Source organism: Triticum aestivum, chromosome 6A (genome assembly GCF_018294505.1).
Source record: "Triticum aestivum cultivar Chinese Spring chromosome 6A, IWGSC CS RefSeq v2.1, whole genome shotgun sequence".
NCBI lineage: Eukaryota > Viridiplantae > Streptophyta > Magnoliopsida > Poales > Poaceae > Triticum > Triticum aestivum.
In genome coordinates this window covers 553,067,322-553,088,764 of record NC_057809.1, presented here as the reverse complement: position 1 = coordinate 553,088,764, position 21,443 = coordinate 553,067,322, and positions in this window count along the sequence as shown.

Below are 21,443 nucleotides of genomic sequence, written 5' to 3'. Positions count from 1 at the left end.
TGACGGAGAGGTATCTCTGGGCCCACTCGGTAGGACATCATCATAATGTGCACAATGTGATCAAGGAGTTGATCACGGGATGGTGTGTTACGGAACGAGTAAAGAGACTTGCCGGTAACGAGATTGAACAAGGTATCGGGATACCGACGATCGAATCTCGGGCAAGTGTCGTACCGATAGACAAAGGGAATTGCATACGGGATTGATTAAGTCCTTGACATCGTGGTTCATCTGATGAGATCATCGTGGAACATGTGGGATCCAACATGGGTATCCAGATCCCGCTGTTGGTTATTGACCGGAGAGTTATCTCGGTCATGTCTGCATGTCTCCCGAACCCGTAGGGTCTACACACTTAAGGTTCGGTGACGCTAGGGTTATAGAGATATTAGTATGCGGTAACCCAAAAGTTGTTCGGAGTCCCGGATGAGATCCCGGACGTCACGAGGAGTTCCGGAATGGTCTGGAGGTAAAGAATTATATATAGGAAGTGCTATTTCGGCCATCGGGACAAGTTTTGGGGTCACCGGTATTGTACCGGGACCACGGGAAGGGTCCCGGGGGTCCACCGGGTGGGGCCACCTGCCCCGGGGGCCACATGGGCTGTAGGGGGTGCACCTTGTCCTATATGGTCCAAGGGCACCAGCCCCTAGAGGCCCATGCGCCAAAGGGACAAGAGGAGGGGAGAGTCCTAAAGGGGGAAGACACCTCCGAGGTGCCTTGGGGAGGATGGACTCCTCCCCCCCTTGGCCGCACCCTTCCTTGGAGGAAGGGGCAAGGATGCGCCCTCCCCCTCTCCCTTGGCCCTATATATAGTGGGGGGAAGGGAGGGCAATGATACCTAAGCCCTGGTGCCTCCCTCTCCCTCCCATGACACATCTCCCTCCTCCCGCAGCGCTTGGCGAAGCCCTGTTGGAATCCCGCTACTTCCACCACCACGCCGTCGTGCTGCTGGATCTCCATCAACCTCTCCTCCCCCCTTGCTGGATCAAGAAGGAGGAGACGTTGCTGCTCCGTACGTGTGTTGAACGCGGAGGTGCCGTCCGTTCGGCGCTAGGATCATCGGTGATTTGGATCACGACGAGTATGACTCCATCAACCCCGTTCTCTTGAACGCTTCCACGTGCGAAATACAAGGGTATGTAGATCCACTCCTCCCTCGTTGCTAGATGACTCCATAGATAGATCTTGGTGACACGTAGGAAAATTTTGAATTTATGCTACGTTCCCCAACACTTGGCCCATCAACTCCACTGTACCAGGCCCAGCCTAGCTAGCCGGCCTTTTCCCCTACCTCTCGCAGGGGAGAGGCAGAGCCGTGCGTGCCGGCCATCCATGGCTCTAGGGCCACGTGGTGGCCATCCGCACCCTCCCTCGTGTCAGGACCGAAGCGCGTGCGGTATTTCTTCAGTTAACTGTATCAGTTGGGTTCAGAAGAAGAACGGCTGGGATCGCGCCTCACTTAAATATGCTCGTCGCTAGCCGTTAGATCGTAACTGTTCCGTTTCAGGCCGTTACCGTTACTTTTCGTGTTGTTGCCGTGAGCACTTTACACATATAAAGGGAGCCGGGTTGTGGCCGTCCTCATCATCGAATCTTCTCTTGAATTGCCGTGCTGGCTAAGCAAAACTACAGCTAATACAAAGGCCCTCAGATCTGGGCGAACTTTTCCCCTTTTCCTTCCTTCAGAACCCTAGTTCATACTCCGAAATATAGTGGGTCCTGACAAATTGGCATCGGTAGCGGGTGATTCCTTGGCAGAGGCGTTTCCTGGCCGGCGGAAAATCTTCCCCTCCAAGTATTCCCACCCAATTCCCACCCTCTTCTCTGGTGTCGATGGCGGCGCGGTGGCGGTGATCGACGGTGTTGGCGGCGATGAATTGCTCGGGTATAGATCAGTCGAGCCGGAGCGGTTGATTGAGCACACTGCTCAATTGGTAAAATTCCGCGTCTGAGCACTGATCTGTGTACCTTGGTGGCGAGGATCGAGGCGGCGGCAGGATCTGGAGTTGGGCAAGGTTGCGGGCTCACCCGTGGTAAAATCCCTTCCCTCTTCTTTAGATCAAGGTGATGGGTCGGTCCAAGACGATCGACGAGACAGATCTGCAAGAACTATTGTCCTTAAGAGATGATGTTGGAATTATGCAAAAGGACCAGGCTCAGATGCAGGCTGATATGGCAAAGCTGCATGATGATGTTCACTCTATCAGTTCCAAGCAAGGAGAAATTGCGACACAAGTGGGTAATGTGGAACAAGTAGTTCTGTATCTAGGCAAACAACTCTCTACAATCAACTCTGTGTTACAAGCATTGGTAAAAGCCCCAACACATGGAAATACTACTGATATACCCTCCAGCTCTCAACAGAGACCTAAATTACCAACAATGTCGCAAGAACAGCTGCAACAGCAAGCAATCAGAACAGAGCAACTAAGGAAGCAACTGGAAGAAGAGAAAGAGGAAACAAGGCAATTGGAAGAGTTGCAACTCCACAACCTACCTCCAATCAGAATTACCAAACCAGCAGTTCCTCCTCGATATGCACAATAGGGCAGAACAGAGCAGGCAAGCCCCCTGGGTACCCCAGCCACTGCTAGACAACACCCTTGTACTCCTGTTTTCCAGCAGTACAACCGACAAAACAGAAATCAGCAGCTGTGGCAAGGATATGCAAAAACATATGAACAGGACATGCAGTGTCAGTTCATGAAGTCTATAACTAAAGGACCCAAAATGGATTTTCCTAGGTTTGAGGGAGAAGATCCAGTAGGGTGGATGTTGGAAATATGCCCTAGAGGCAATAATAAAATGGTTATTATTATACTTCCTTGCTCATGATAATTGTCTATTGTTCATGCTATAATTGTGTTATCCGGAAATCGTAATACATGTGTGAATACATAGAACACAACACGTCCCTAGTGAGCCTCTAGTTGACTAGCTCGTTGATCAAAAGATAGTCATGGTTTCCTGACTATGGACATTGGATGTCATTGATAACGGGATCACATCATTATTAGAATGATGTGATGGACAAGACCCAATCCTAAGCATGGCTCAAAGATCGTGTAGTTCATTTGCTAGAGCTTTTCCGAATGTCAAGTATCATTTCCTTAGACCATGAGATTGTGCAACTCCCAGATACCGTAGGAGTACTTTGGGTGTGCCAAACGTCACAACGTAACTGGGTGACTATAAAGGTGCACTACGGGTATCTCTGAAAGTGTCTGTTGGGTTGGCACGAATCGAGACTGGGATTTGTCACTCCGTATGACAGAGAGGTATCTCTGGTCCCACTCGGTAATGCATCATCATAATGAGCTCAATGTGACCAAGTGGTTGATCACGGGATCATGCATTACGGTACGAGTAAAGTGACTTGCCGGTAACGAGATTGAACGAGGTATTGGGATACCGACGATCGAGTCTCGGGCAAGTAACGTACCAATTGACAAAGGGAATTGTATACGGGATTGATTGAATCCTCGACATTGTGGTTCATCCGATGAGATCATCGAAGAGCATGCGGGAGCCAACATGGGTATCCAGATCCCGCTATTGGTTATTGACCGGAGAGTCGTCCCGGTCATGTCTGCATGTCTCCCGAACCCGTAGGGTCTACACACTTAAGGTTCAGTGACGCTAGGGTTGTTGAGATATTAGTATACGGTAACCCGAAAGTTGTTCGGAGTCCCGGATGAGATCCCGAACATCACGAGGAGTTCCGGAATGGTCCGGAGGTGAAGAATTATATATAGGAAGTCCAGTTTCGGCCATCAAGAAAGTTTCGGGGGTCACCGGTATTGTACCGGGACCACCAGAAGGGTCCCGGGGGTCCACCGGATGTGGCCACCTATCCTGGAGGGCCCCATGGGCTGAAGTGGGAGGGGAACCAGACCCTGGTGGGCTGGTGCTGTCGGGGAACGTAGTAATTTCAAAAAAATTCCTACGCACACGCAAGATCATGGTGATGCATAGCAACGAGAGGGGAGAGTGTTGTCCACGTACCCTCGTAGACCGAAAGCGGAAGCGTTATGACAACGCGGTTGATGTAGTCATACGTCTTCGCGGCCCGACCGATCAAGCACCGAAACCACGACACCTCCGAGTTCTAGCACACGTTCAGCTCGATGACGACCCCCGAACTCCGACCCAGCAAAGTGTTGGGGAAGAGTTCCGTCAGCACGGCGGCGTGGTGATGATCTTGATGTTCTACCATCGCAGGGCTTCGCCTAAGCACCGCTACAATATTATCGAGGAGTATGGTGGAGGGGGGCACCGCACACGGCTAAGAGAACGATCACGAAGATCAACTTGTGTGTCTAGAGGTGCCCCCTGCCCCCGTATATAAAGGATCAAGGGGGAGGGGCGGCCGGCCAGGAGGAGGTGCGCCAGGGAGGAGTCCTACTCCTACCGGGAGTAGGACTCCCTCCTTTTCCTTGTCCAACTAGGAGAGGGGGAAGGAAGGGAGAGAGGAGAGGAAGGAAAGGGGGGGCGCCGCCCCCTTCCTTGTCCAATTTGGACTAGAGGGGGAGGGGGCGCGCGGCCTTCCCTGGCCGCCCCTCCTCTTCTCCACTTTGGGCCCATGAGGCCCATTAACCCCCTGGGGGGTTCCGGTAACCCCCCGGTACTTCGGTTTTATCTGAAACTTCTCCGGAACACTTCGGTGTCCGAATATAGCCGTCCAATATATCAATCTTTATGTCTCGACCATTTCGAGACTCCTCGTCATGTCCGTGATCATATCAGGGACTCCGAAAAAACTTCGGTACATCAAAGTATATAAACTCATAATGAAACTGTCATCGTAACGTTAAGCGTGCGGACCCTACGGGTTCGAGAACAATGTAGACATGACCGAGACACGTCTCCGGTCAATAACCGATAGCGGAACCTGGATGCTCATATTGGCTCCTACATATTCTACGAAGATCTTTATCAGTCAGACCGCATAACAACATATGTTGTTCCCTTTGTCATCGGTATGTTACTTGCCCGAGATTCGATCGTCGGTATCTCAATACCTAATTCAATCTTGTTACCGGCAAGTCTCTTTACTCGTTCCGTAATACATCATCTCGCAACTAACTCATTAGTTGCAATGCTTGCAAGGCTTATGTGATGTGCATTACCGAGAGGGCCCAGAGATACCTCTCCGACAATCGGAGTGACAAATCCTAATCTCGAAATACGCCAACCCAACATGTACCTTTGGAGACACCTGTAGAACTCCTTTATAATCACCCAGTTACGTTGTGACGTTTGGTAGCACACAAAGTGTTCCTCCGGTAAACGAGAGTTGCATAATCTCATAGTCATAGGAACATGTATAAGTCATGAAGAAAGCAATAGCAACATACTAAACGATCAAGTGCTAAGCTAACGGAATGGGTCAAGTCAATCACATCATTCTCCTAATGATGTGATCCTGTTAATCAAATAACAACTCTTTGTCTATGGTTAGGAAACATAACCATCTTTGATTAACGAGCTAGTCAAGTAGAGGCATACTAGTGACACTCTGTTTGACTATGTATTCACCCATGTATTATGTTTCCGGTTAATACATTTCTAGCATGAATAATAAACATTTATCATGAAATAAGGAAATAAATAATAACTTTATTATTGCCTCTAGGGCATATTTCCTTCAGTCTCCCACTTGCACTAGAGTCAATAATCTAGTTCACATTGCCATGTGATTTAACACCAATAGTTCACATCATTATGTGACCAACACTCAAAGGGTTTACTAGAGTCAATAATCTAGTTCACATCGCTATGTGATTAACACCCAAAGAGTACTAAGGTGTGATCATGTTTTGCCTGTGAGAGAAGTTTAGTCAACGGGTCTGCCGTATTTAGATCCGTATGTATTTTGCAAATTTCTATGTCAACAATGCTCTGTACGGAGCTACTATAGCTAATTGCTCCCACTTTCAATATGTATCCAGATTGAGACTTAGAGTCATCTAGATCAGTGTTAAAATTTGCATCGACGTAACCCTTTATGACGAACCTTTTTGTCATGTCCATAATCGAGAAACATATCCTTATTCCACTAAGGATAATTTTGACCGTTGTCCAGTGATCTACTCCTAGATCACTATTGTACTCCCTTGCCAAAATCAGTGTAAGGTATACAATAGATTTGGTACACAGCATGGCATACTTTATAGAACATATGGCTGAGGCATAGGGAATGACTTTCATTCTCTTTCTATCTTTTGCCGTGGTCGGGTTTTGAGTCTTGCTCAACTTCACACCTTGTAACACAGGCAAGAATCCTTTCTTTGCTTATTCCATTTTGAACTTCTTCAAAACTTTGTCAAGGTATGTGCTTTGTGGAAGTCCAATTAAGCGTCTTGATCTATCTCTATAGATCTTAATGCCCAATATGTAAGCAGCTTCACCGAGGTCTTTCATTGAAAAACTCTTATTCAAGTATCCCTTTATGCTATCCAGAAATTCTATATCATTTCCGATTAGTAATATGTCATCCACATATAATATCAGAAATGCTACAGAGCTCCCACTCACTTTCTTGTAAATACAGGCTTCTCCAAAAGTCTGTACAAACCCAAATTCTTTGATCACACTATCAAAGCGTTTATTCCAACTCCGAGAGGCTTGCACCAGTCCATAAATGGATCGCTGGAGCTTGCACACTTTGTTAGCTCCTTTTGGATCGACAAAACCTTCCGGCTGCATCATATACAACTCTTCTTCCAGAAATCCATTCAGGAATGCAATTTTGACATCCATCTGCCAAATTTCATAATCATAAAATGCGGCAATTGCTAACATGATTCGGACAGACTTAAGCATCGCTACGGGTTAGAATGTCTCATTGTAGTCAATCCCTTGAACTTGTCGAAAACCTTTTGCGACAAGTCGAGCTTTGTAGACAGTAACATTACCGTCAGCGTCAGTCTTCTTCTTGAAGATCCATTTATTCTCAATTGCTTGCCGATCATTGGGCAAGTCAACCAAAGTCCACACTTTGTTCTCATACATGGATCCCATCTCAGATTTCATGGCTTCAAGCCATTTTGCGGAATCTGGGCTCACCATCGCTTCTTCATAGTTCGTAGGTTCATCATGATCTAGTAGCATGACTTCCAGAACAGGATTACCGTACCACTCTGGTGCGGATCTTACTCTGGTTGATCTACCAGGTTCAGTAGTAACTTGTTCTGAAGTTTCATGATCATCGTCATTAGCTTCCTCACTAATTGGTGTAGGTGTCACATAAACTGGTTTCTGTGATGTACTACTTTCCAATAAGGGAGCAGGTACAGTTACCTCATCAAGTTCTACTTTCCTCCCACTCACTTCTTTCGAGAGAAACTCCTTCTCTGGAAAGGATCCATTCTTAGCAACGAATGTCTTGCCTTCGGATCTGTGATAGAAGGTGTACCCAACTGTCTTCTTTGGGTATCCTATGAAGACACATTTCTCCGATTTGGGTTTGAGCTTATCAGGATGAAATTTTTTCTTATAAGCATTACAACCCCAAACTTTAAGAAACGACAACTTTGGTTTCTTGCCAAACCACAGTTCATACAGTGTCGTCTCAACGGATTTAGATGGTGCCCTTTTTTCGTGAATGCAGCTGTCTCTAATGCATAACCCCAAAACTATAGTGGTAAATCGGTAAGAAACATCATAGATTGCACTATATCCAATAAAGTACGGTTATGATGTTCGAACACACCATTATGCTATGGTGTTCCAGGTGGCATGAATTTGTGAAACTATTCCACATAGTTTTAATTGAAGACCAAACTCGTAACTCAAATATTTGTTTCCGCGATTAGATCGTAGAAACCTTATTTTTCTTGTTATGATGATTTTCCACTTCACTCTGAAATTCTTTGAACTTTTCAAATGTTTCAGACTTATGTTTCATCAAGCAGATATACCCATATCTGCTCAAATCATATGTGAAGGTCAGAAAATAACGATACCCACCACGAGCTTCAACACTCATCGGATCGCATACATCAGTATGTATTATTTCCAATAAGTCAGTTGCTCGCTCCATTGTTCCGGAGAACGGAGTCTTTAGTCATCTTGCCCATAAGGCATGGTTCGCAAGCACCAAGTGATTCATAATCAAGTGATTCCAAAATCCCATCAGCATGGAGTTTCTTCATGCGCTTTACACCAACATGACCTAAACGGCAGTGCCACAAATAAGTTGCACTATCATTATTAACTTCGCATCTTTTGGTTTCAATATTATGAATATGTGTATCACTATGATCGAGATCCAATGAACTATTTTCATTGGGTGTGTAACCATATAAGGTTTTATTCATGTAAACAGAACAACAATTTATTCTCTTACTTAAATGAATAACCGTATTACAATAAACATGATCAAATCATATTCATGCTCAACGCAAACACCAAATAACACTTATTTAGGTTCAACACTAATCCCGAAAGTATAGGGAGTGTGCGATGATGATCATATCAGTCTTGGAACCACTTCCAACACACATAGTCACTTCACCCTTAACTAGTCTCTGTTTATTCTGCAACTACCGTTTCGAGTTACTAATCTCAGCAACTGAACTAGTATCAAATACTGAGGGGTTGCTATAAACACTAGTAAAGTACACATCAATAACATGTATATGAAATATACTTATGTTCACTTTGCCATCCTTCTTATCCGCCAATCACTTGGGGTAGTTTCGCTTCCAGTGACCAGTCCCTTTGCAGTAGAAGCACTTAGTCTTAGGCTTAGGACAGACTTGGGCTTCTTCACTTGAGCAGCAACTTGCTTGCTGTTCTTCTTGAAGTTCCCCTTTTTCCCTTTGCCCTTTTCTTGAAACTAGTGGTCTTGTCTACCATCAACACTTGATGTTTTTCTCGATTTCTACCTTCGTCAATTTCAGCATTACGAAGAGCTTGGGAATCATTTCCGTTATCCCTTGCATATCATAGTTCATCACGAAGTTCTACTAACTTGGTGATGGTTACTAGAGAATTCTGTCAATCACTATTTTATTTGGAAGATTAACTCCCACTTGATTCAAGCGATTGTAGTACCCAGACAATCTGAGCACATGCTCACTAGTTGAGCGATTCTCCTCCATCTTTTAGCTATAGAACTTGTTCGAGACTTCATATCTCTCAACTCGGGTATTTGCTTGAAATATTAACTTCAACTCCTGGAACATCTCATATGGTCCATGACGTTCAAAACGTCTTTGAAGTCCCGATTCTAAGCCGTTAAGCATGGTGCACTAAACTATCAAGTAGTCATCATATTGAGCTAGCCAAACGTTCATAACGTCTGCATCTGCTCCTGCAATAGGTCTGTCACCTAGCGGTGCATCAAGGACATAATTCTTCTGTGTAGCAATGAGGAATGAGGATAAATCTCAGATCACGGATCCAATCCGCATCATTGCTACTAATATCTTTCAACACAGTTTTCTCTAGGAACATATCAAAATAAACATATGAAAGCAACAACGCGAGCTATTGATCTACAACATAATTTGCAAAATACTACCAGGACTAAGTTCATAATAAATTTAAGTTCAATTAATCATATTACTTAAGAACTCCCACTTAGATAGACATCCCTCTAATCATCTAAGTGATCATGTGATCCAAATCAACTAAACCATGTCCGATCATCACGTGAGATGGAGTAGTTTTCAATGGTGAACATCACTATGTTGATCATATCTACTATATGATTCACGCTTGACCTTTCGGTCTCCAGTGTTCCGAGGCCATATCTGTATATGCTAGGCTCGTCAAGTTTAACCTGAATATTCCGCGCGTGCAACTGTTTTGTACCCGTTGTATTTGAACATAGAGCCTATCACACCCGATCATCACGTGGTGTCTCAGCATGAAGAACTTTCGCAACGCCGCATACTCAGGGAGAACACTTATACCTTGAAATTTAGTGAGAGATCATCTTATAAAGCTACTGTCGAACTAAGCAAAATAAGACGTATAAAAGATAAACATCATATGCAATCAAAATATGTGACATGATATGGCCATGATCATCTTGCACCTTTGATCTCCATCTCCAAAGTATTGTCATGATCTCTATCGTCACCGGCATGACACCATGATCTCCATCATCTTGATCTATATCAATGTTTCATTACATGGCCGTCTCGCCAACAATTGCTCTTGCAACTATTGCTATCGCATAGCGATAAAGTAAAGCAATTATTTGGCGCTTGCATCTTATGCAATAGAGAGATAACCATAAGGATTTTGCCAGTTGCTGATAACTTCAACAAAACATGATCATCTCATACAACAACTTATGTCTCATCACGTCTTGACCATATCACATCACAACATGCCCTACAAAAACAAGTTAGACGTCCTCTACTTTGTTGTTGCAAGTTTTACATGGTTGCTACGGGCTTAGCAAGAACCAATCTTACCTACGCATCAAAACCACAATGATAGTTTGTCAAGTTGGTGCTGTTTTAACCTTTGCAAGGACCGGGCGTAGCCACACTCGGTTCAACTAAAGTTGGAGAAACTGACACCCGCCAGCCACCTGTGTGCAAAGCACGTTGGTAGAACCAGTCTCGCGTAAGCGTACGCGTAATGTCGGTCCGGGCCGCTTCATCCAACAATACCGCCGAACCAAAGTATGACATGATGGTAAGCAATATGACTTATATCGCCCACAACTCACTTGTGTTCAACTCGTGCATATAACATCAACACATAAAACCTAGGCTCTGATGCCACTGTCGGGGAACGTAATAATTTCAAAAAATTTCCTACGCACACGAAAGATCATGGTGATGCATAGCAACGAGAGGGGAGAGTGTTGTCCACATACCCTCGTAGACCGAAAGCGGAAGCGTTATGACAACGCGGTTGATGTAGTCGTACGTCTTCACGACCCGACCGATCAAGCACCAAAACCACGACACCTCCGAGTTCTAGCACACGTTCAGCTCGATGATGACCCCCGGACTCCGATCTAGCAAAGTGTCGGGGAAGAGTTCCGTCAGCACGACGGCGTGGTGACGATCTTGATGTTCTACCGTCGCAAGGCTTCCCCTAAGCCCCGCTACAATATTACCGAGGAGTATGGTGGAGGGGGGCACCGCACACGGCTAAGAGAACGATCACGAAGATCAACTTGTGTGTCTAGAGGTGCCCCTGCCCCCGTATTTAAAGGATCAAAGGGGAGGGGCGGCCGGCCAGGAGGAGGCGCGCCAGGGAGGAGTCCTACTCCTACCGGGAGTAGGACTCCCTCCTTTTCCTTGTCCAACTAGGAGAGGGGGAAGGAAGGAAGAGAGGAGAGGAAGGAAAGGGGGGGCGCCGCCCCCTCCTTGTCCAATTCGGACTAGAGGGGGAGGGGGCACGCGGCCTTCCCTGGCCACCCCTCCTCTTCTCCACTTTGGGCCCATGAGGCCCATTAACCCCCGGGGGGTTCCGGTAACCCCCCGGTACTTCGGTTTTATCCGAAACTTCTCCGGAACACTTCCGGTGTCCGAATATAGCCGTCCAATATATCAATCTTTATGTCTCGACCATTTCGAGACTCCTCGTCATGTCCGTGATCATATCAGGGACTCCGAACAAACTTGGGTACATCAAAATATATAAACTCATAACGTTAAGCGTGCGGACCCTACGGGTTCGAGAACAATGTAGACATGACCGAGACACGTCTCTAGTCAATAACCAATAGCGGAACCTGGATGCTCATATTGGCTCCTACATATTCTACGAAGATCTTTATCGGTCAGACCGCATAACAACATACGTTGTTCCCTTTGTCATCGGTATGTTACTTGCCCGAGATTCGATCGTCGGTATCTCAATACCTAGTTCAATCCCGTTACCGGCAAGTCTCTTTACTCATTCCGTAATACATCATCTCGCAACTAACTCATTAGTTGCAATGCTTGCAAGGCTTATGTGATGTGCATTACCGAGAGGGCCCAGAGATACCTCTCCGACAATCGGAGTGACAAATCCTAATCTTGAAATACGCCAACCCAACATGTACCTTTGGAGACACCTATAGAGCTCCTTTATAATCACCCAGTTACGTTGTGACGTTTGGTAGCACACAAAGTGTTCCTCCGGTAAACGGGAGTTTCATAATCTCATAGTCATAGGAACATGTATAAGTCATGAAGAAAGCAATAGCAACATACTAAATGATCAAGTGCTAAGCTAACGGAATGGGTCAAGTCAATCACATCATTCTCCTAATGATGTGATCCTGTTAATCAAATAACAACTCTTTGTCTATGGTTAATAAACATAACCATCTTTGATTAGCGAGCTAGTCAAGTAGAGGCATACTAGTGACACTCTGTTTGTCTATGTATTCACACATGTATTATGTTTCCGGTTAATACATTTCTAGCATGAATAATAAACATTTATCATGAAATAAGGAAATAAATAATAACTTTATTATTGCCCCTAGGGCATATTTCCTTCAGGTGCACCCCCATGGGCCTCCCCCTGCGCCTAGGGTTGGAAACCCTAGGGGTGGGGGGCGCCCCACTTGGCTTGAGGGGCAAGGCACCCCCTTGGTCGCCGCCCCCCTTGGAAATCCCATATCCTAAGGCTGGCGCCCCCTAGGGGTCCTATATATAGTGGGGGGAAGGGAGGGCAGCCGTACCCTAGCCCCTGGCGCCTCCCTCTCCCTCCCGTGACACCTCTCCCTCTCGCTGAGCTTGGCGAAGCCCTGCCGAGTTCACCGTTGCTTCCACCACCACGCTGTCGTGCTCCTGGATCTCCATCAACCTCTGCTTCCCCCTTGCTGGATCAAGAAGGAGGATACGTCTTCCCAACTGTACGTGTGTTGAACGCGGAGGTGCCGTCCGTTCGGCGCTAGGTCATCGGTGATTTGGATCACGACGAGTAGGACTCCATCAACCCCGTTCTCTTGAACGCTTCCGCTCCCGATCTACAAGGGTATGTAGATGCACTCCCCTTTCCCTCGTTGCTAGATAACTCCATAGATTGATCTTGGTGATGCATAGAAAATTTTAAATTCTGCTACGTTCCCCAACAGTGGCATCATGAGCTAGGTCTATGCGTAGTTTCTATGCACGAGTAGAACACAAAGCAGTTGTGGGCGTCGATATTGTCAATTTACTTGCTGTTACTAGTCTTATCTTGATTCGGTGGCATCGTGGGATGAAGCGGCCCGGACCGACCTTACACGTACGCTTAGGTGAGACTGGTTCCACTGACTGACATGCACTAGTTGCATAAGGTGGCTAGCGGGTGTCTGTCTCTCCCACTTTAGTCGGATCGAATTTGATGAAAAGGGTCCTTATGAAGGGTAAATAGAAATTGGCATATCACGTTGTGGTTTTGGCGTAGGTAAGAAACGTTCTTGCTAGAAACCTATAGCAGCCACGTAAAAACTTGCAACAATAATTAGAGGACGTCTAACTTGTTTTTGCAGCATGTGCCGTGTGATGTGATATGGCCAAAAGGATGTGATGAATGATATATGTGATGTATGAGATTGATCATGTTCTTGTAATAGGAATCACGACTTGCATGTCGATGAGTATGACAACCGGCAGGAGCCATAGGAGTTGTCTTAATTTATTTACGACCTACGTGTCAACATAAACGTCATGTAATTACTTTACTTTATTGCTATAGCGTTAGCCATAGTAGTAGAAGTAATAGATGACGAGACAACTTCAAGAAGACACGATGATGGAGATCATGATGATCGAGATCATGGTGTCATGCCGGTGACAACGATGATCATGGAGCTCCAAAGATGGAGATCAAAAGGAGCAAATGATATTGGCCATATCATGTCACTATTTGATTGCATGTGATGTTTATCATGTTTTACATCTTATTTGCTTAGAACGACGGTAGCTTAAATAAGATGATCCCTCGTAATAATTTCAAGAAAGTGTTCCCCCTAACTGTGCACCGTTGCGAAGGTTCGTTGTTTCGAAGCACCACATGATGATCGGGTGTGATAGATTCTAACGTTCGAATACAACGAGTGTAAACCAGATTTACACACGCAATACACTTAGGTTGACTTGACAAGCCTAGCATGTACAGACATGGCCTCGGAACACAGAAGACCGAAAGGTCGAGCATGAGTCGTATAGAAGATACGATCAACATGAAGATGTTCACCGATGTTGACTAGTCCGTCTCACGTGATGATCGGACACGGCCTAGTTGACTCGGATCATGTTTCACTTAGATGACTAGAGGGATGTCTATCTGAGTGGGAGTTCATTGAATAATTTGATTAGATGAACTTAATTATCATGAACTTAGTCTAAAATCTTTACATTATGTCTTGTAGATCAAATGGCCCACGCTAATGTTGCCCTCAACTTCAACACGTTCCTAGAGAAACCCAAGCTGAAAGATGATGGAAGCAACTATACGGACTGGGTCCGGAACCTGAGGATCATCCTCATAGCTGCCAAGAAAGATTATGTCCTAGAAGCACCACTAGGTGACGCACCCATCCCAGAGAACCAAGACGTTATGAATGCTTGGCAGTCACGTGCTGATGATTACTCCCTCGTTCAGTGCGGCATGCTTTACAGCTTAGAACCGGGGCTCCAAAAGCATTTTGAGCAACACGGAGCATATGAGATGTTTGAAGAGATGAAAATGGTTTTCCAAGCTCATGCCCGGGTCGAGAGATATGAAGTCTCCGACAAGTTCTTCAGTTGTAAGATGGAGGAAAATAGTTCTGTCAGTGAGCACATACTCAAAATGTCTGGGTTGCATAACCGCTTGACTCAGCTGGGAGTTAATCTCCCGGATGACGCAGTCATTGACAGAATCCTTCAGTCGCTTCCACCGAGCTACAAGAGCTTTGTGATGAACTTCAATATGCAGGGGATGGAAAAGACCATTCCTGAGGTATATTCAATGCTGAAATCAGCGGAGGTGGAAATCAAAAAGGAACATCAAGTGTGGATGGTGAATAAAACCACTAAGTTCAAGAAAGGCAAGGGTAAAAAGAACTTCAAGAAGGACGGCAAGGGAGTTGCCGCGCCCAGTAAGCAAGCTGCTGGGAAGAAGCCAAAGAATGGACCCAAGCCCGAGACTGAGTGTTTTTATTGCAAGGGAAGTGGTCATTGGAAGCGGAACTGCCCCAAATACTTAGCGAACAAGAAGGCTGGCAAAACTAAAGGTATATGTGATATACATGTAATTGATGTGTACCTTACCAGTACTCGTAGTAGCTCCTGGGTATTTGATACCGGTGCGGTTTCTCACATTTGTAACTCAAAGCAGGAGCTGCGGAATAAGCGGAGACTGGCAAAGGACGAGGTGACGATGCGCGTTGGGAATGGTTCCAAGGTCGATGTGATCGCCGTCGGCACGCTAGCTCTACATTTACCTACGAGATTAGTTTTAAACCTCAATAATTTGATATTTAGTGCCAGCTTTGAGCATGAACATTGTATCAGGATCTCGTTTAATTTTAGATGGCTACTCATTTAAATCCAAGAATAATGGTTGTTCTATTTATATGAGAGATATGTTTTATGGTCATGCTCCGCTGGTGAATGGTTTATTCTTAATGAATCTCGAGCGTAATGTTACACATATTCATAGTGTGAATACCAAAAGATGTAAGGTTGATAATGATAGTCCCACATACTTGTGGCACTGCCGCCTTGGTCACATAGGTGTCAAACGCATGAAGAAGCTCCATGCAGATGGACTTTTGGAGTCTCTTGATTACGAATCATTTGACACATGCGAACCATGCCTCATGGGTAAAATGACCAAGACTCCGTTCTCAGGAACAATGGAGCGAGCAACCAACTTATTGGAAATCATACATGCTGATGTGTGCGGTCCAATGAGTGTTGAGGCTCGCGGTGGCTATCGTTATGTTCTCACCCTCACTGATGACTTGAGTAGATATGGGTATGTCTACTTAATGAAACACAAGTCCGAGACCTTTGAAAAGTTCAAGGAATTTCAGAGTGAGGTTGAGAATCAACGCGACAGAAAAATCAAGTTCTTGCGATCAGATTGTGGGGGAGAATACTTGAGTCACGAATTTGGCACGCACTTAAGGAAATGTGGAATAGTTTCACAACTCACGCTGCCTGGAACACCTTAGCATAATGGTGTGTCCGAACGTCGTAATCGCACTCTATTGGATATGGTGCGATCTATGATGTCTCTTACCGATCTACCGCTGTCATTTTCGGGCTATGCTTTAGAGACTGCCGCATTCACTTTAAATAGGGTTCCGTCGAAACCCGTTGAGACGACACCGTATGAATTATGGTTTGGGAAGCAACCTAAGCTGTCGTTTCCAAAAGTTTGGGGATGCGATGCTTATGTCAAGAAACTTCAACCGGAAAAGCTCGAACCCAAATCGGAAAAATGCGTCTTCATAGGATACCCTAAAGAAACTATTGGGTATACCTTCTACCTCAGATCCGAAGGCAAGATCTTTGTTGCCAAGAATGGATCCTTTCTAGAGAAAGAGTTTCTCTCGAAAGAAGTAAGTGGGAGGAAAGTAGAACTAGATGAAGTGTTGCCTCTTGAACCAGAAAGTGGCGCAACTCAGGAAAATGTTCCTAAGGTGCCTGCACCGACTAGAGAGGAAGTTAATGATGATGATCATGAAATGGATCAAGTTGCTACTGAACTTCGTAGGTCCAGAAGGACACGTTCCGCACCAGAGTGGTACGGCAACCCTGTCTTGGAAATCATGTTGTTAGACAACGGTGAACCTTCGAACTATGAAGAAGCGATGGCGGACCTAGATTCTGACAAATGGATGGGAGCCATGAAATCCGAGATAGGATCTATGTATGAAAATGAAGTATGGACTTTGACTGACTTGCCCGATGATCGGTGAGACATAGAAAATAAATGGATCTTTAAGAAGAAGACAGACGCAGATGGTAATGTAACCATCTATAAAGCTCGGCTTGTCGCTAAGGGTTATCGACAAGTTCAAGGGGTTGACTACGATGAGACTTTCTCACCCGTAGCGAAGCTGAAATCCGTCCGAATCATGTTAGCAATTGCCGCATTCTATGATTATGAGATATGGCAAATGGATGTCAAAACGACATTCCTTAATGGTTTCCTTAAGGAAGAATTGTATATGATGCAGCTGGAAGGTTTTGTCGATCCTAAGAATGCTGACAAGGTGTGCAAGATCCAACGGTCGATCTATGGGCTGGTGCAAGCATCTCGGAGTTGGAACATTCGTTTTGATGAGATGATCAAAGCGTTTGGGTTTACGAAGACTTATGGAGAAGCCTGCATTTACAAGAAAGTGAGTGGGAGCTCTGTAGCATTTCTCATATTGTATGTGGATGACATATTATTGATGGGAAATGATATAGAATTCTTGGAAAGCATAAAGGCCTACTTGAACAAGTGTTTTTCAATGAAGGATCTTGGAGAAGCTGCTTACGTATTAGGCATCAAGATCTATAGAGATAGATCGAGACGCCTCATTGGTTTTTCACAGAGTACGTACCTTGACAAGATATTGAAGAAGTTCAATATGGATCAGTCAAATAAGGGGTTCTTGCCTGTATTGCAAGGCACGAGATTAGCATGGCTCAATGCCCGACCATGGCAGAAGATAGAGAAAAGATGAGTGTCGTCCCCTATGCCTCAGCCATAGGGTCTATCATTGTAACACCCCGGATGTAATTTACCTTATCTATGTGGTAAAATTGCCAGATCTGTTTCATCAAATAGATATTTGTCATTTTTGCCATTATTAATGTGTGCATGATATGCTACTGAGCTCTACATGAGTTTTGTTATATGCCATGCCATGTTTACAGAGGTGCTTACCATGTATTTTTGTGATATGTGTGGTGACTAGCACAAGCTTGCAAAGTAGTGTAATCGGTAATTGTGATTTCAGGGACTTAGAATTTCACTAAGTCCTTGTTCTGTTTTTGTCAATATGCCATATGTTCATGTTGTTTCCTAGTGATTCATGCCTCTTTTGAGGATGATCAGTAAGGATGATTTGTTAATATTGTGGTGCTCTGTCCATCCATGTCTTTTTTTGCATTTATGGAGCAACCTAGCTTGAGTCAATCGAGCTCTACTTTTGCTATTTCGTGAATCCTGACAGATTGTTGACTTGTTAGCGATTTTGCCGAGGATGTTGCTATTGATCCATGCATGCTATGTTGTTGTTCTTGCCATGTCTAGCTTCTATGCCATGTATTTTTGATGGGTGTATGCTTAGTTTGTCATGCCATGCTCTGTACTGAGTGCATCGAGCTCGTGAACATGCCTACTTGTTAACTGATTTGCATGCTCCAGTTTTTCACAAAGTCTGAGATCTGTTTATGTTTTTGCCATGTTCACATGCCTGCGATTGTATATTCTGATCCCTTTTGGCTCAAGGTCACTAAGGGACTTTTGTTAAGTGCTTTGAGTAGCTTCATTCCATGCCTTGCTTTGCCATGTTAAGTTCCTGTAGCTTGTACTTTTCATGCTCTAAAGTGTGCTTCCTGATGATAAATTCCAGACTTGTGTTAATTTCACCAAGTCTGAAACCTGTTATCATTTGCACTTTTGCCATGCTTGTTTGAAGCTGTTGATGGATGAATTAGTCGTAGCTCAGTGTTCATCTTTTGTCAAGCATTATGAGTGGATCGCTGCCATGTATTTTGTTGTTATGTTTGAGTGCTGTATCATATCTATCTTGATGCATTTAGATGGCTACTTGCTGATTATCGCAGACCGGTGCCATATTTGTTTTGCTTGCCATTTCTAAACCGTGCATCCGATTCCGGTGATCTTTATATCGATTTCAACCGAAATCACCTCACATTTCTAGTGGCACTCTTGGATTTCCAAGTTGAGGCCAGGTTCAATCATTCCTTGTCAAATCTTGCATATGCATCACATATCGCATCCCGCATAGCATACCATGTTTGCATCATGTTGTTTGAGCATTGCACGTGGTTGATTGTGTTCCTTTTGCTTGTTTGTCTTGTTTGGGTAGAGCCGGGAGACGAGTTCGCTAACGAGGAGCCCGTTGAGTTCGCTTACGAGGATCAAGTCAACTCTGATAACTTTGCAGGCAAGATGATCATACCCTCGAAATCACTTCTATCTTTGCTTGCTAGATGCTCGCTCTTTTGCTATGCCTATGCTACGATACCTACCACTTGCTTATCATGCCTCCCAAATTGCCATGTCAAACCTCTAACCCACCATGTCCTAGCAAACCGTTGATTGGCTATGTTACCGCTTTGCTCAGCCCCTCTTATAGCGTTGCTAGTTGCAGGTGAAGATTGGAGATCGTTCCTTGTTGGAAAATTGTTTATTATTGGGATATTGCCATATTATCTTGTTTATCTTAATGCACCTATATACTTGGTAAAGGGTGGAAGGCTCGGCCTTTTTCCTAGTGTTTTGTTCCACTCTTGCCGCCCTAGTTTTCCGTCATATCGGTGTTATGTTCCCGGATTTTGCGCTCCTTACGCGGTTGGGTTATAATGGGAACCCCTTGACAGTTCGCCTTGAATAAAACTCCTCCAGCAATGCCGAACCTTGGTTTTACCATTTTCCACCTAGCCTCTTTTTCCCTTGGTGTTCCGGAGCCCAAGGGTCATCTTATTTAACCCCCCCCCCCGGGCTAGTGCTCCTCTGAGTGTTGGTCCAAACTAGAACCATGTGCAGCGCCCCCTCGGGGAAACTCGAGGTTTGGTTTTAGTTGTATGGAGCGCTCATCTGAGTGTGCCCTGAGAACGAGATATGTGCAGCTCCTATCGGGATTTGTCTGCACATTCGGGCGGTGTTGCTGGACTTGTTTTACCATTGTCGAGGATGTCTTGTAACCGGGATGCCGAGTCTGATTGGGTCTTCCCGCTAGAAGGAATATCCTTCGTTGATCGTGAGAGCTTGTGATGGGCTAAGTTGGGACTCCCTTGCAGGGATTTGAACTTTCGAAAGCCGTGCCCGCGGTTATGGGCAGATGGGAATTTTTTAATGTCCGGTTGTAGATAACATGAAACTTAACTTAATTAAAATGAATCAACCGCATGTGTAACCGTGATGGTCTCTTCTCGACGGAGTCCGGGAAGTGAACACGGTGTTGGAGTAATGCTTGACGTAGGTTGTTCTAGGATCACTTCTTGATCATAGTTGTTCGATCGTGCTTTGCCTTCTCTTCTCTCTCTCTTTTGCGAACAGGATAGCCACCATATATGCTAGTCGCTTGCTGCAGCTCCACATATTACCTTGCCTTTACCTATAAGCTTAAATAGTCTTTATCGCGAGGGTGCGAGATTGCTGAGTCCCCGTGACTCACAGTTTACTTGCAAACCAGATGCAGGGACCAATGATACCGTTCCAGACGATGCGCTTGAGCTCAAGTGGGAGTTCGATGAAGATTCTCACCGTTACTATGTGTCTTTCCCAGATGATTAGTAGTGGTGCCCAGTTGGGGCGATCAGGGACTTTGTCGCATGTGGGGGTTGATCTTTATTTTGGTACCGTAGTCGGAGCCTGAGTGTATTGGATGATTGTAATGTTATTCATGTATTTGTGTGTCGTGGCGACTGTAAGCCAACTATGTATCCTTTTCCCCTTTTATTTATTTACATGGGTTGTTGTGAAGATTACCTTACTTGCGACATTGCTTTCAATGTGGTTATGCCTCTAAGTCGTGCTTCGACACGTAGGAGATATAGCCGCATCGAGGGCATTACAAGTTGGTAATCAGAGCCTTCCCCGACCTTAGGAGCCCCCTGCTTGATCGAATCGTTGGCGTTGTTGAGTCTAGAAAAATGTTTTGAGTCATTTAGGATTATTTATATCAGAGAGTTTAGGAATTCTTTTTACTCCCCAGTCCCTTCATCGCTCTGGTAAGGCATCCTGACGTAGAGTTTTGACTCTTCTCTTCTCAAATTTCACTAATTTTTTTTAGGATCACACGGGTATCTTGGAATCGTTCCGATCGATTTGTGACGAGAACATTATTCTTGGTGCCTCCTATCATTTAGGGGTTGTGGCAGTGTCCCGGGGAGTTGAGCTCCGAGGTGTTGTCGTCACAATTTTATCGTTGAGATTTGGAATACCTGAGTTTCGCCGACATTGAAAATCTCTTTTATGCAGTTGTTGGTGTGATAACCTCGACGCCACCCAGTACTGGGGCGGGAGTTCGGGAGTATTACCATAACTTGTATAACGGATGCTTTTTGAAGGTTGAGGTAGAAGATTTCCGAAGGTTTCTCAGTTATGTGTTGAAGGATGGATACAACTGGATGTAGGATTTGCTAGATTTGGGTGAGATATTATGCTTCCCCTGTATCCCCAACACCTGATTGCATAACCGGAAAGGTTCGGGAGTTTCATAGGTGGGAATTCTTGTAGCTCTAGTTCTTCTTTCACGGATATTTGGTTTGGGATTGGGTAATCCTCACCAAGTATTTGTTCTT